We start from the raw sequence: 15,255 nt of genomic DNA, 5'->3' as shown, positions 1-15,255 counted from the left end.
GTCATATATGATCACACAGGTGTGTGCACTAAACCAAGACCACTGATGTGTATAGTTCAAAACAGAAGGGACGTGAAGGCAAAGGGTCATAAATAAACTGTTACTTGTTATAGTTATCCATTTCATTGCTGATTTACAGAACAAAAAGCATAACGCATGATGTGTAAGCTGAGGTTCTTCTTTATCTTTGATGGCAAATTGACAAATTCCTTTGTGGCATTTCTTTAGTAACAAAAGTAAACTATCTGGAATGTGACTTTGGCTTCAGTTTCAGATGTCAGTTATCATGTTTCAGTATGTATTTACTTTGTACTAAGCTAATTGTTTAAAGCATATAAAAGCAGTTGTTCACTGGTATATATTCAGAAATGTTAAGTTAGAAAGTGGAATTTGTTATGCCAGTGACCAAGTAGTTCAATTGTTTTAGAACTAAGATGAAATAAACGTTTTTCTGTGCTGGATATCATCTTCTTTTTTTCTTTTAAACTAAAACCCTGCATGTCAACTTCTAAAAGAAAGGAGCGGTATTCAATAATTTGAACAATAATAATAAAAACCAGTAAGTTTATAGGACTACAATAATAACATTGAGATGTAAAACAAGAATATATAACATAGGTTTGCATTGTTTTAGGATTCTGCATTGATCACCAGAAAAATTTATTAGATGTCAAAAGTTGCAACTTCCAAGAATAGAAAGTTCTCCAGCTCAAAATGGATGATCACATAAGATAATTCACAAAATCTTTCTAGCAATAATGTTCTGACAAGGGGAATCAACATTTACAGTAGTCAAATGATAATCTGTAAAAAAGCAAAAGAAAGAATTTGCACAAGTATACAATGTTGTCAAGATTTGTTGAGGGACAAACATTTCCCTCAAGTCTTTATTTCTGTGCTGGCTGGTTGTCTGATGCTACATTCTTCAGCCATTCAACAACTTCTCTGATGCTTGGTCTCTTGAAAGGATTGTGGCTGACACACATGCAAGCCACATCCAGCACCTTCAGCATCTCTCCTTCAAACCCCTTCCCTCTCAGAATAGGGTCAAATACTTGATCTTGTTTTCCTTCAATTCTCATTTGTTGAACCCAGCCAACCAACTCCCTTGACATTTTTGGCTTGCATACATCTACAGGCCTCCTCCCAGTTAGCAGCTCAAGCATGACAACACCCAAGCTGTACACATCTCCTCTCAGAGTAGCCACCCATGCTTGTCCATACTCAGGGGGAATATAGCCTAATGTACCAACAAGTTCAGTGGTAACATGAGTATGATATGGAAGAATCAACCTGGACAACCCAAAATCAGCAACATGTGCCTCAAAATTTTCATTAAGGAGTATGTTGCTTGACTTTATATCGCGATGCACTATGTGTGGTTCACATATCTGATGCAAATAAGCTAAGCCACAGCTTGCCCCTTGTGCAATCTTCAAGCGAGTTGGCCAATCAAGTTGGGAAGCACCATCAGGCTTTTCATGTAACCAGTAATCAAGGCTTCCATTTTCCATGTATGTATACATGAGAAGCCGGAATCCCTCATGCACACAATAGCCTTTTAATGCCACCAGATTCTCATGTTGTGCTGTTGACAAAGCCTCTACTTCTGCTTTGAATTCCCTTTCCATGAGGCCCAAGTCTCCTGAAAGTTTCTTGATGGCAACTGTGGTTCCATTTGGTAGTGTTGCTTTATAAACCAAACCAAAACCCCCACATCCTATTATGTTTGCCTGACTGAAATTTTCAGTGGCTTTTAGGATGTCAAATATGGTGAGGTCCTTGGTTTCATTATTCTTGTTGGAGAACAATACCACCAGGCTAGCCTCCTTGTCAACTTCTGGATGAATTCCATTGTTGGAGTAGGCAGAAATTGATTCCATTTCAATCTTGTCTAGCTCTCCACCTGGATTGACTCTTCTCTTGGACAGTATCCACAGAGTCAACACTGTTATCAAGGAGCCAAAGCCAAAACTGGCTGTAATGACAAGTGCAATCATTATTCTTTTGTTTGAGCTGTGACTAGCTGGAGTAGTATTAGTAGAAGTATTTTGTTGAGAACAAGAACGCTGAATGACTGGACCGCACAATTGCGAGTTTCCTTCAAAGCTGGAATAGGAGAAAGTATCAAATTGACCACCAGTTGGTATCTGTCCTTGAAGATTATTGAAGGCTACACTGAAAAAAGACAAGAAATGTAATTTTCTAAGGGATTCAGGAATTTCACCAGATAGTTGGTTTCCTGAGAGGTCTAGTTTCTCTAAGTTAGTCAGGTTTGAAAACTGAACGGGTATATCACCAGAGAAGCTGTTATTTTTCACGTCCAGCTGAAGAAGGGCTTTGAGTTTTCCAATCTCAATAGGGATACTGCCATTAAGGTGATTGTTTCCCAGATATATTGCTGGGGGGAGGGCTGAAAGCTGATTATATTGCAGTAGGGAAACATTATTTGCATTTGCAAAGACAGGTAGCTCAAGATAAGTCCTTTCTACTTTATCATTTGCCTGTTGTGATGCCAGTGCTGGGAGTTCTGTGAGCTCTACTGGAATTACACCAGTAAGGAGGTTAAAAGACAAGTCCATGTAGAAAAGTTGAGGAAGTCTACCCAACCATGGAGGAATTGGACCACTGATTTGATTAAAGGACAGGTCCAAGGCCTCAAGCTTCTTAAGTTTCACAAGCCAGCCTGGTATTTGACCAGTGAAATTACAACCACCAAATCCTAAAACCTGCAGTTTTTGAAATCCACCTGGCTCTATTATGTTCACATCTTGAGGTATCATTTCGTTGAAAAAATTCTTGGAGAGCATAAGGGTACTGAGGTTTTTGAGACCCCTGAGTATTGTCAGAGCCCCAGTAACATTCCTCAACTTGTTAGTAGAAATTGATAGGAAAGACAAAGACTCTAGTTCAAGTATCCTGGGAGAAATCTCTCCCTCAAGCTGATTAGATGCAAACCTCACAGCTGAAAGTGATTTGCATGCATAAAGGGTTGGTGGTAAACCACCGATAAAATAATTGTTGCCAAGATCAAGTGTAGTAAGGCTGAGGAATCCTGAGAAATTGAATGCAGAGAGATTTCCCTCCAAGAGATTGACCCTTAAATTCAAGACCACAAGATTGACACAGTTCATCAGAGACGGGGGCATAGTACCTGTCAAATTGTTGACATGAAGGAGTAGCCGTTCCAACTTGGAGAGTTTACCAATTTCACGGGGGATGAAACCTGTGAAATGATTGGAGTAGAGCTCCAAAACTGTGAGGTTGGTAAGGCCAACTATACCATCGCCAATTGTTCCAGTGAGTCTATTGAGGGGCAATGAGATTTCTGTGAGAGAAACAGCATCAAAAAGATCACTTGGAATAGGCCCTGACAGAAAATTGAAGCCTGCTCTAAATCTCTCCAGCTTGGAACATGCTCCAAGTCCAGGCTGAATGGCACCATCAAAATCATTGGAGGAATAATCCAAGAATCTGAGAGAGGAGGAGTTACGGTCATTAATGCAAAAGAGGGAAGTGGGAATATGACCTATGAAGCTGTTATTACTAACATTCAAAGACACCAAACTTCCTCCAGCTGCAGCAGCTGCCAAGTTCTCGAGCAAAGAATTTGGAAGTGTCCCGTTGAAAAAGTTGCTGGACAAATCCAGCTCCTGGATAGCAGCACCACTGCTATTTTTGCCACTGTTATCACCAACAAAAGGTGGCAATTCACCAGACAGACGATTGTAGCTCAAATCAAGAACCACCAAGTGACTGAGCAATGAAAAGAGCTGGTGCTGGAGACCACCAGATAATCTGTTATGGGAGAGATTAAGGTGAGAGAGAGAAGAGAGGTTTGTGAGAGAGGGGGAGATGAAGCCAGTGAGGCCTCTAGAAGGTAGCAAAAGATGTGTGACTCTAAGATCCCCATCACATGTAATGCCTTCCCAAGCACAGCAGTCAAGAGAATCAGACCAATTGAGAGAAGGAAAAGGTGGAGAGGTGGATATGTTCCCAGAGAAAGCCAAGAGGGAGAGTTTATCAATCTGACTACAAGAGGAAACATGAACAACAAACAAGGAGAAGAGGAATAAGGGGACTATGATAGAGACCATGAAGTTGGAAACCATGTAAGAATTGTAAAGGGAATATGCAGAGGAAGATGAAGACGGTGATGGCATGAGAAAAACTGAGAGAATGGAGTGTTTGAAGTGATGGTTGGTCATGAGAGAGTGGAAATGAGAAAGAAGAGGAGGAGGGGGACATAAGGGGGTGAAGAACCAATGTAAGAAGAGATAGTTGGGGTGGCATGGGAGCAAGGAAGACCATGACCATCCATTGACAAGGGAAGCAAAATGAAGGGTGGGAGAGAGAGAGAGAAAGTGGAAGGGTGACGTTGACAACTGGGGATTTAGATATACATACACATAGATAATATTTAGATTTTAATTATCATTACCACTGTAACAACTCATTGCAGTTCATAGTAAATATAATTCATCTGGTGTTTATGTTTATTTTGAAAAACTGTGGATGAAGCAAGAAAAGAAAAGAAAAGAAAGATTTTTGATATAGTTGTTGTTCTACCATTGATCTTAAAGAAAGTAGAAAATAAAAATGATAATATAAAAGTAGGAGTGGATGGTTGGCATTAAAGAAATGATGAATAGAAAAATAGAAATAGGAGCGTTTACTTTAGAGGGTGGAAGTGGAGGAAGAGTGGAAAATGTGAAAGATGATGATGAAAAACATGATTGAGAAGTACGCCAATAACAACGTGTGAAGCAGACAGACAACAAAAGATGTACAATGGTTTCTCTTCTCTTCTCTTCTCTTGCTTATAGCTAGTTGCTACATAAGATATATTATGTTATGTTATGATATGTTACGCAGCCACCACCAAACAGAAGCACCTACCAGTTTCTTTCTGATGGAGGCCTTATTCTATTATTATCATTATATTATTATTATATTATTATTGTTATCATTTTCTCTTTATCAAAAAATGTCTAAATATCAGTCTTCCAAAATGACTCTTACCATCTACAGTCAATTCCCTGTTTGGATAGCTTAACATGTCATGTTTGATCGTTTAAAAATGCCTTGTCTCTCTCTACCTTCGCAACTCTAATGATTTACATGTGTTTAGTTTATATATATAAAAAGGAATGCATTGTAGTTTTTAAAATAGTTGAACATGTTATGTTGAAATTATTTTACAAAGTTATGTTTTGTTTCTAAATTAAATTATATATTTATTTCTTATTTGTATGTTTATGAAGATCCCGTAAAATATGTTAGTCAACTATAACTTAATTTTTATGTATTGTTTCCTCCAAAAATGATATTTTACAAATTTGTATACACTACAGTAAAGAAATAAATACATAGTTTAGTTCAGGGATGAAATATAGATTTTGAAAATAATTTGGGAATATTTAATCCTTTTTAAAATTTGTATTTTTTAACAAAACAAGTTGATTTAGTAAACTTATTAGTTTATGATTTAAATTAATGATATTAATTCTGACATGGTTAGCACTCAGTTTGAAATACTTTTAAACTGATTTTATGGGGATTAATTTGGTTTAAATTTATATTTTAATGTGACATTAGAGTTTATTTTAATGAGAATTGTTAAATATATTGTATCGGGTACTATTAAATATCACTACCTGCAAACGTTATTTATATTATATTTACATGTGGGAACAAATTCGACTTTTCAGATCTTAGTTGTGTGAAAATAAATTAACTTAAACTTGTGAGATTATTAGTTTAATTAGTTTTATCAATAATAATTAAACAAAAAATTATTTTCAACTTAAAATTTTTTTTCTTACTCCATCTCTTTTATATAAACTTTACTATTCATATTAGATTTTTAACCTTTTACACATGAATGATAATAAGCTTGAACACCAAATTAAATTCAATCAAATATATATAAAAAATTAAATTTATTGTTTAAATTAAACAACCACTTTATGGTTTTAATTGGAGCTTTGAAAACGGTAAATCTGCAAGAAAATTTATCATTGTGATGATGAAATCTACAGTTCTGAGTTAAAAACCATTAATGCAAAGGAGTCAACCATTAAAATGCTATTTAGAATGTAAAATAGAGGTTACAGGCCGTTAATTAATCCACTTTAAACCATTATGAAGTCAAATGTATGGACAGTGTGGGCCAGAGACTCATGTATAAAAATTAATAGATATTTTAATATGTAAAAACAAAATTAGATTTTTTATCGAAAAGAAATTATAACTCGTTTTATTTAGAACTGTTAAATGGTACAAAAAAAAAACTTATATGACATTTATAACATTTTAATCCAAAACATAAACAAACTTTGTTTTTTGTTTGAAATTTCAGCGGAGAGAGAGTCACATCCATAACATTTCTTTCGGTATTTATCTTTGTCTCTCACATTAAAGCTTATGAGTTTCTCATTTTAGAATGAACTAAGATAATAAGATATAATATAACTGTATGAGTTTCCCATTTTAGAATGAATGATTTATTTGTTATCTAAAATAAGAAAAAATAAATTTGAATATTTTGAAATTTAGTTACATATAAAAATATTAGATAAAAAAATTATAATATTTTTAATTAAGTGAATTAACTTTTTTTATTTCACTGACTCATAATAAATCGAATCAAACTAAATTTTTTAAACTTACAAATAAGTTAATCGAGTTAAATTAATTTATTAAATAATTAACTTATGATAAGTCTGACCTATAATAGATTTGAGTGAGTTAAATAATCTATTTTAACATCTTTAATTTTATTATTAATAATATAAATAATTTTTGTTTAAATATATTGCAATTTTTATGATAGATTTATACAGGATTTCAATCACAATTTTCCATAACTTAATCTTAATTTCTCAAATACTATCATGTCCATCCAAAATCATCACAATTTATTATTTTCACACTAGCTAAAAATAATAATTTTGTGAATATAATTTCACTTTTCTAATTATATATTACTTTTATCTATTATAAATAGGATTTGTTAATTAACACAGCCGCCCTTTAATCATATTGAATATGTATTTCAAATTCATTCTTGATATTCATTCTAGAAATAACATTTTATTACAACCTAATAATACATAATTATTATTTTTAAATCACGAGAATTAAACTAACCAACATGTCTTCAGTATTTCTAATTAACTTAAACTATTTTATTTTCCTTTAGCCTGACAACTGAACAAAGTCTTATCTTAACATTAAATATTTGATAAGATGGAATTATATCTTAAAATTTTCTACATTTTCCCATAAAATATAATAAAATTTGATGAATTAAAATGGCTTGATTTTCACTTTGTATAAAAAAGAATAAGGATGAATAATTATCACGCTAACATAACATCAGTGAAAAAACAAATCTTTGAATAAGTAAATTTTGAGATGCTAAATATGCCAAACATGACCTTATTGAAAATGGGTGAATTTGAAAAAAATTAAAAAGTAATAATAACATCAATTATTTTTTATTTCATTATGGTTATATGTCACTCTTCTTGACAGACAACTGACAAATTTTTCTTGAAAAGTGATAGGAAATAATTGATGTTATATGATTTCATATTTAATTTTTTTTTAATTATAAGAAGAAAAAAAATACTTTTAAAGGTAGTTTCAACCAAACACTACGATTCAAATTTTACATCTTACAATACTTATTTCGTCTAAGAATATATATTTTAACACATCATTTTTTTATATTTATGGTGACATTATTTTTTTAATTTTTAATTTTTTTCTTTTTAAAAAATATAAAAATTCACTTTCTTATAATTATTTTATTTTTATATTATGTGTTAAATAAACATAAAACTGTGTTATTCTACCATTTTTTTTAAATAACTTTATTTCTACTCAGAACTTTCCGTTAAATAGGTTTGAGTTTTCTTTTTCATAATTTATCAAAATATTTCTTTATAAAATTCTGATACTAGTATGACCTTGCTTATTGATTTTATTGATAATTAATGTCCATAAAACTTTTACGTCAAAATACTTTATTTGCATTAATTGTTACGTAGATATTTCTTGTAGCTGTTGTTCTGATATATAAATCTGCTATATTATACTTGCACTAATCTAAGCTAACAATACTAGGTTTGACTTTTTTTTTTCATAAATCTACTATAAGTATTTTTTATGAGTAAATAAATTAAATCATGTAAATGATTTTTTAGTGAACAAATTTCAGTCCACACAACAAAAATAGTTGGATTTAAATTTATTCGTACTTGACTCAACCAAAAACGCTCTCATTTTAATGAATTTTGTCAAAATTTAGTTCAAAAATACACCTAAATTTTTATTTTTTTAAACTTTATTACTTTTTATTTAAAATATAAACATTATATTTATTATTAAAGAATTTATAAAAAAATTGTGCAATTTATTTTCTACAAAAGTCCAGTATGTTTAATTTATTTATTCAAAAAAATGAAAAAGCTATATCAAATTTGAAAAATATGGCTCAATATGAATAAAACTAAAATAACTCATTTATATAAAATATTGAAGAACTCATTAATACCATTATATTATATTGACTAAGTTAAATTTCATTTTATAAAGTAAAAGTAATTAGTATCTAAAATTATTTTTATTGTGAATAAAAAACTACTTAATATTATTGATTCTCAGTCTATAATTTTAAATTAAAAACTAATTTAGACATCTAAGTTATGAAATAGATTAAATTAAATTCTATCTAATATTAAATTTATAATTATTTTTTTATGATTTATGTCTAAGAATTTAGCTTTTATGAATGTAATCATGAAGAATAGTTTGTGATTTGATGATGTTTGTTATGAGTACATATGTAGCTATGTTATTGAGAGGATTTTAAAGAGAAATTAAATGTTTGGTGATCTTGAATGTATGTTTTTACATGTAAGACTTTTGAAAGTGGGTATCATAATATTCTACCAGCTATTCAACTAAAATAAAGATGATTGGGGTAAAGGAGATAATGATATAAGGTCTTTTCATTAGACTTTTAGTTTAGATATTGAAAGATTAAGTTCATGAGTAGTAGGGTAATTACGTTTAGGACTATGCAAAGTATAAATAGTACTATGAGTACACATTTATATTGAATATGTATGTCAAAATATGTATTCAGATAATTGAGTCTAGAGATGTTTTAATGATTATAGTATATTATACATTTTGAACTAATATGACATATGTTTATATTGTTTATGAAATTTTTTTTGGAACACTAGTTTACCTTGTCTTTTTTTGCTTTTTTATATTATTTATCTTTTGCAATAATCACTTCACGGTGTGAGTAAACGATGAAATAGGTGCTAAAATACCTTTGATGAAAGACGAAAATTATAAAGTGTGAATATTTGATTTTTATTTTATAAATTGAGTATAAGAGCTCATTAATTTTAATAACTCTATTAATTTTAATTTTTTTAAAATATTCTATTTTAATATAGTTATTATACTTAATAACTATATTAATATTTTGTATATGTTCCATTATTATTATTACTATGAGCTTATAGCCGAATGAACGGTAAGGGTGTACCGACGGAACAGTCAACGTGCAGGAAAGAGCCTTTCAGCCGTTTGGTCTCGACAACCGTTGATCAGAGTTAAGGCGCAATAAATGTGATAACGACTATCGTTAAACAATTAAGGTTTGCATTAATGACCATTAAGAGGTAAATTAATTGTTTAGATTCCTTTAAACTCTTAGACTTAAACATACAATTGTGATATACAGTTCATCAAACCGCTTCTAACTCTTAACTTGAACGTCGGAGTGCCTTTTGCAGGTACCTCCCCCTCCAGTCCAAAGTGGCAACCCATAGCACACAAGTCGAAGATTAGTGTCTCGGTCTCACAAACCCTACCAAAACAATTATAATTTATAATGTTTTATTTAGTAATTGATATTGTAAAATAAAATACTACACATGTAAATAAAATAACAACAAAACCTAGTCCTTTACTATTTTTATATAATAAGTTATAAATAATAATTTATAATTACTGTAATATAAATGATTATTTATAAAAAATTTGTTGACTTTTGTAATAATTGTCACATGATATATTAACAATAGTTTTTAATCACTGCATAATTTAATGTTTTTAATACTAACAATATAGACATCAATCCTAACAATATACCAACTAAACACAGTATATGAAGCATCTATAATCAATTTTTAAAAATTTAGAAGATGCATGTGATTGCAATCTTAGTTTAAAAGCCAAGAGTTTTTTTTCAATAATTTTAAGGATAAAAATGAAAGTAACACGCGCGCACACAATATATATATATATATATATATATATATATATATATATATATATATATATATATATATATATATATATATATATATATATATAAATTGATAGTCATAACTCCATATTTATCAATCATTATAATAATTGAAATGATAATTTTGTCAATTGTTAATAATATTTAAAAAGGACTAATTAACCAAACAACCTTTTGATGCTTCTTACTATTATTATTATTTTCATTTGGTCGGTTTACACAACAACCACTTCTTTAACTACTATCAAAATTATGCATAACGAAACTTAGACTTTGACATTTCTACAACATTATTTGTAAAAAACAACCATTATTCTGAAATACATGAATGTGTGAAAAAAAGAGGAAATAATAATAGAATTTACTTGCATAAGCCAAGTAGTGAGAAGAAGTATAAGTAATTACATTACTCTTGAAATTTAAACTTTGTCAGTCTTGGATAAAAAAGAGTAAGAGAACTAATGTATTTACTATTTGTTTTAATTAATAAATTACTTCATGTTTAAGATGATTTTAGTTACAACTTATAATTAGTTAGTGTACTTAATCTCTTAAAAAAATATGAATATGTTAACATATATCTTACTTAAATTAAAGTAGTTTGTAAACACATTTTAACACTTATTTTTTTTTTCATTTATATTTTTCTTCTAATTTTAACTACTTTTTATATAATACCATATATCTGACATATTATCCACTTTAGAAAGCATAGTCCTGTTACATTTTTGTCTTTAAAAAGAAGCTTTAAAGGATGAAAGAAAGAATAAAGTTTAAGAGGAATGATTGATTATCTTTAAGAGATCAATGATTTGGATATTGGTCTCACAATAGACATTAATGTTCCGATCACAAGTCTGTAAAGTAATATTGTTAGGATAAATCATCGTACTGTTGAGTCTATCAAGGAGGAGGTTCACTGGAGAGACACAGACATCAATTAGACCTGAACCCAACCATATAAGGAATCGATATCACTCTTTATCCAAAATCTTTAGATAATGAGTTAACGAGACTTAGACTCACACGTTGGTTTTGAAAACTATAACTTCCATAATTTTATGTTTAAAAGACACTTCAGAAGGTAAAAAAAAGCAAGAGTACTTAAAGTGAGCTCAATTCTTTAACAATACGAGATTATTGAATGTGATAAGACCAAGTGAATATATTTATATTTGAAATACCTTTTTAATAGAAAATTATCCCATCCACACTATTTGACTTTATTTTTTTATTCAGTATTAATAATAATAAAAAAGTCCTATTTGTTTTCTTTTTCTTTCTAGCAACAATTTGACCTTTTATTAGCTACGAAATATCGTGATATGGAAAATCAAACATATAATGTAATACTTTGAATAAGCCATGATACAAGTGGTACTTTTCAAAGGACGCAATTGTCTTGTTTAATTTAATGTAGCAAAGTTCTGTGAGAGAGATGGAGATTAATTCTATAAAAGACTTAAATCATAACAAACGGGAAAATGTTACTTAAAACCATTAGTGCTCCTATTGTTGAATAAGGTGAAAGCTCCAATAAATATAAATCAAAGTACAATGGACCTTTTAAATTTTAGAAGGAAGATATATAAAAAAAGAAAAAAAAAACTTGTTGACATTTAAGATAACCACATTGGACAAAACAATGTTACAATTTGTTTTTCTTTTCCTTTAAGAGAAAAAAAAAACATAAACCTGTTGACATTTTTTTATTTCTTCTAAAAAACAAGTACGACTTTTACATAAAATTAGCATTCAACACTGGAATATCCAACGCATATGCAAAAACTTCAAATTATTTATTCATCCATATATAAAAAAAATATTAAGTTTGAAAATGATTATAACATATAAGATATAAAATTGACGTTGACTTTATTAGGGCATTTTATACGTATAAGAATAGTGGGGAGGAAATTGACTTGTACCAGAATAGAGAGCAACATGTTAATATAAAATCGAAGCAAAGTGTTTTCAATAAGTAAAAGTATTTTAAATTTTCAAATTTGACAACATACTTAAAATTAAAACCAACAATTATGGGGATTTATAATATTTTATTGAGAAGCATAACTTAAGTACAACATTTCATTACTTATTTACTTTTAGTTAACATTCTTTTCTCTTTTAACCAAACGGAACATAAAAAATTTGAAATATGCATCCCAAATTTAATAATATAAAACTTACTAAAATGAAACATGATAAAACAAAATTAGAAATATGGTGAATAAAAATTTCACCGAACAAAAATAAGCTTCACTTTCCCCCTTCAGTTGCTCCAATGGAAAAGATTGTATCCCTAAGCTTACACTATTAAGGTGATCATCACAAAAGAGAAACAACATACAAAGACAGGCCACAGAAAAACAAGGGTAATCTAAAATAATTTAATTGATTACACTAATAATGCAAATTAAACAAATACATAAACATGTGTCAACCGAGCATTTCAAGCATACAATGACCAATCATACATTACAGGCAATGATCGAACACTTGACTTGACCATCCGGATTGTATGAATATGTAGCTTTGGCCGTTCGTGCACTCGTGGGTGTAGTAACTGGAAACCCATCAGCTGTCGCACGAGGTTAACCCGTTATCCCTCACCTAAGGTGTCCCCCCTTAGACTAGGGCATCTTGTTATTCTCACGACATGACTTACCTATCTCTACTTGAGACTTGGTAATCATTAGAATGTCAAGATGAAAGCCGTGAATTTCGCTGTCCATATTCATACTTTACTACCACATTGATAAATAATCACTGAGATATTCCTCCTTGGAATTCTCTTTCATATCGTTTGGAACATCATACCATACTTTCAATTTGACACCATTATGATAATGCATACATCAGCCATCAAAGCAATTGGAACCATTAATTAAAATAGCACACTGGAATAAATATAAATATGGACCAAACAGAAATCACCAAACATATATGAACAATACCGAACACCCTATGAATGTTGGAGACCGATCGTTCTCTCACTACCTAAAAAACAGGACCAAACGGTCAATAATAGATACAACTGAAGAGAAGGCCGAGCACTATTACTGACTAACAACTAGAGGATTCCGAGTACCACAACATGACCGAATACTACCACCATACCAAGTATTAAGTTTAGAACGAACGCTTATGGCTTAGGCCGAACACCTATAGCTTAGGCCGAACACTTAGAGTTGATACTGATTACTAAAATATCACCGAACGGTCATTAACAGGTAAGGCCCATGAGAGGCCGAACGCAGTTAAGACCGAATACAATACGAGACCGAGCGCTAGTACCAGATCGAACGCTAGTACCAAACCAATCGCTACTAAGAGACCACACATCCCATTAAGACCGACTGCTACTAAGAGATCACACACCCCACTAAGACCGGTCACTACTAAGAGACCACACACCCCACTAAGACTGATGACTATTAAGAGACCACACACCCCACTAAGACTGATCGCTACTAAGAGATCACACAACCCACTAAGGCCGATCGTTATTAAGAGACCACACACCCCACTAAGACCGATCGCTACTAAGAGACCACACTCCCCACTAAGATCGATCACTACGACTAAACAGAATACTAATACAAGATCGATCAGTCATTAACTGAAAAGCTCTATAGAAGTAGAACTCAGTTAAGACCGAACACAATACAAAACTTAGCACTACTAAGAACGAACGCTAATACAAAACTGAGTACGGCTAGTAACGAACGCTAATATAGAACCAAGTACGACTAGTAACGAACGCTAATACAAAACCAAGTACGACTATTAACAAATGCTAATACAAAAATGAGTACGATTAGGAGACCGACCACCCACCTAATACCGAACACAAATTCCCTAATTTCACCATCATACTTCCTTACAATTCACTCGGCCATTGAACTAAAATTCTGCAGAAACCCAAACCTCATGAACATAGCATATAACAGTCCACACAAGGATCACCGAACATCAAATCATTCAATTTCACACACATGCAGAATCATCAACCAAACAATTAAATTAACTAGCTTCTCTTACCTCAAAGCAACTTGACAGATTTAAACCTCTCCATAATTTTGCTAAACCGCAAGTGATCCTAGGACAACCTACAAACTTTGGATTGATGAAAGGAAACCAACCACCAAACCCAAAAACAAAATCAGAACCCAGATGAAGAACCGATGAACACATGCAAAACCGAACAGTGCTTGCATGTACCAGAAATTGCAGTAATTCCAAGAATCAAAGATAGACAAACTTATCGGCTCTAAACACAAAATTAATCGGTGGAAAAGGAAGCCCTTGATCACATGATCGCCTAGGGAGGTTCTGATCACTGATCAGATGAACCAACAGTGAGTAATTTTAGAGAGAAGGAGAAGAAAAGAAGAGAGAAGAAGATTTGGAGAGAAATGGTTGTATCAGAAAAATGGGCCGAACATTTGAAATTTTCTTTTGTATAGTAATATTATTTTAATATAAATCATTCGGTCCCATTATTCCCACACACATGTCCACTCCAAAAATCTTTAAAACTCTCGGTTCTTACAACATAAGGATTTCTACGAAGGTTTAAAATTACTTTATGACAAATTGTTAAAATTTTGGATTAAATATGTCTTTTATCTTTAAATTATTATAAAAAATTATACTTTACATTTAAACTAATATAAAATATTTAATTATTTTACTCTATGAAAATCATGTAATGTATCATCTTTAACCATTGACATACAAAATATTTTTGTGAAAAATGAAGTTCCACAATATAGCTTTTTTACATAGTTTGTTGGGTATATATTTACATTATTTTCATACAATACATTATAATTTAATTTAAAAATGAAACATAACTTTTAATAACATGTTAAAAACAACAAGTATATATAAAAATCTATTTTTTTTAACTC

At 30.8% G+C, this 15,255-nt stretch overlaps 1 pseudogene; it reads right to left on the bottom strand.

Moving 5' to 3' along the window:
* Window positions 1-595: 595 nt before the first annotated feature.
* LOC124827655 (tyrosine-sulfated glycopeptide receptor 1 pseudogene) lies at window positions 596-4,508 on the bottom strand (annotated as a pseudogene).
* Between the last annotated feature and the right edge of the window lie 10,747 nt (window positions 4,509-15,255).

The sequence above is a fragment of the Vigna umbellata genome, chromosome 11 (assembly GCF_029865625.1).
Source record: "Vigna umbellata cultivar VRB3 chromosome 11, Vumbellata_1.0, whole genome shotgun sequence".
NCBI lineage: Eukaryota > Viridiplantae > Streptophyta > Magnoliopsida > Fabales > Fabaceae > Vigna > Vigna umbellata.
Note: the sequence above shows the minus strand (reverse complement) of the source record. Positions and strands in the feature narration are given on the sequence as shown.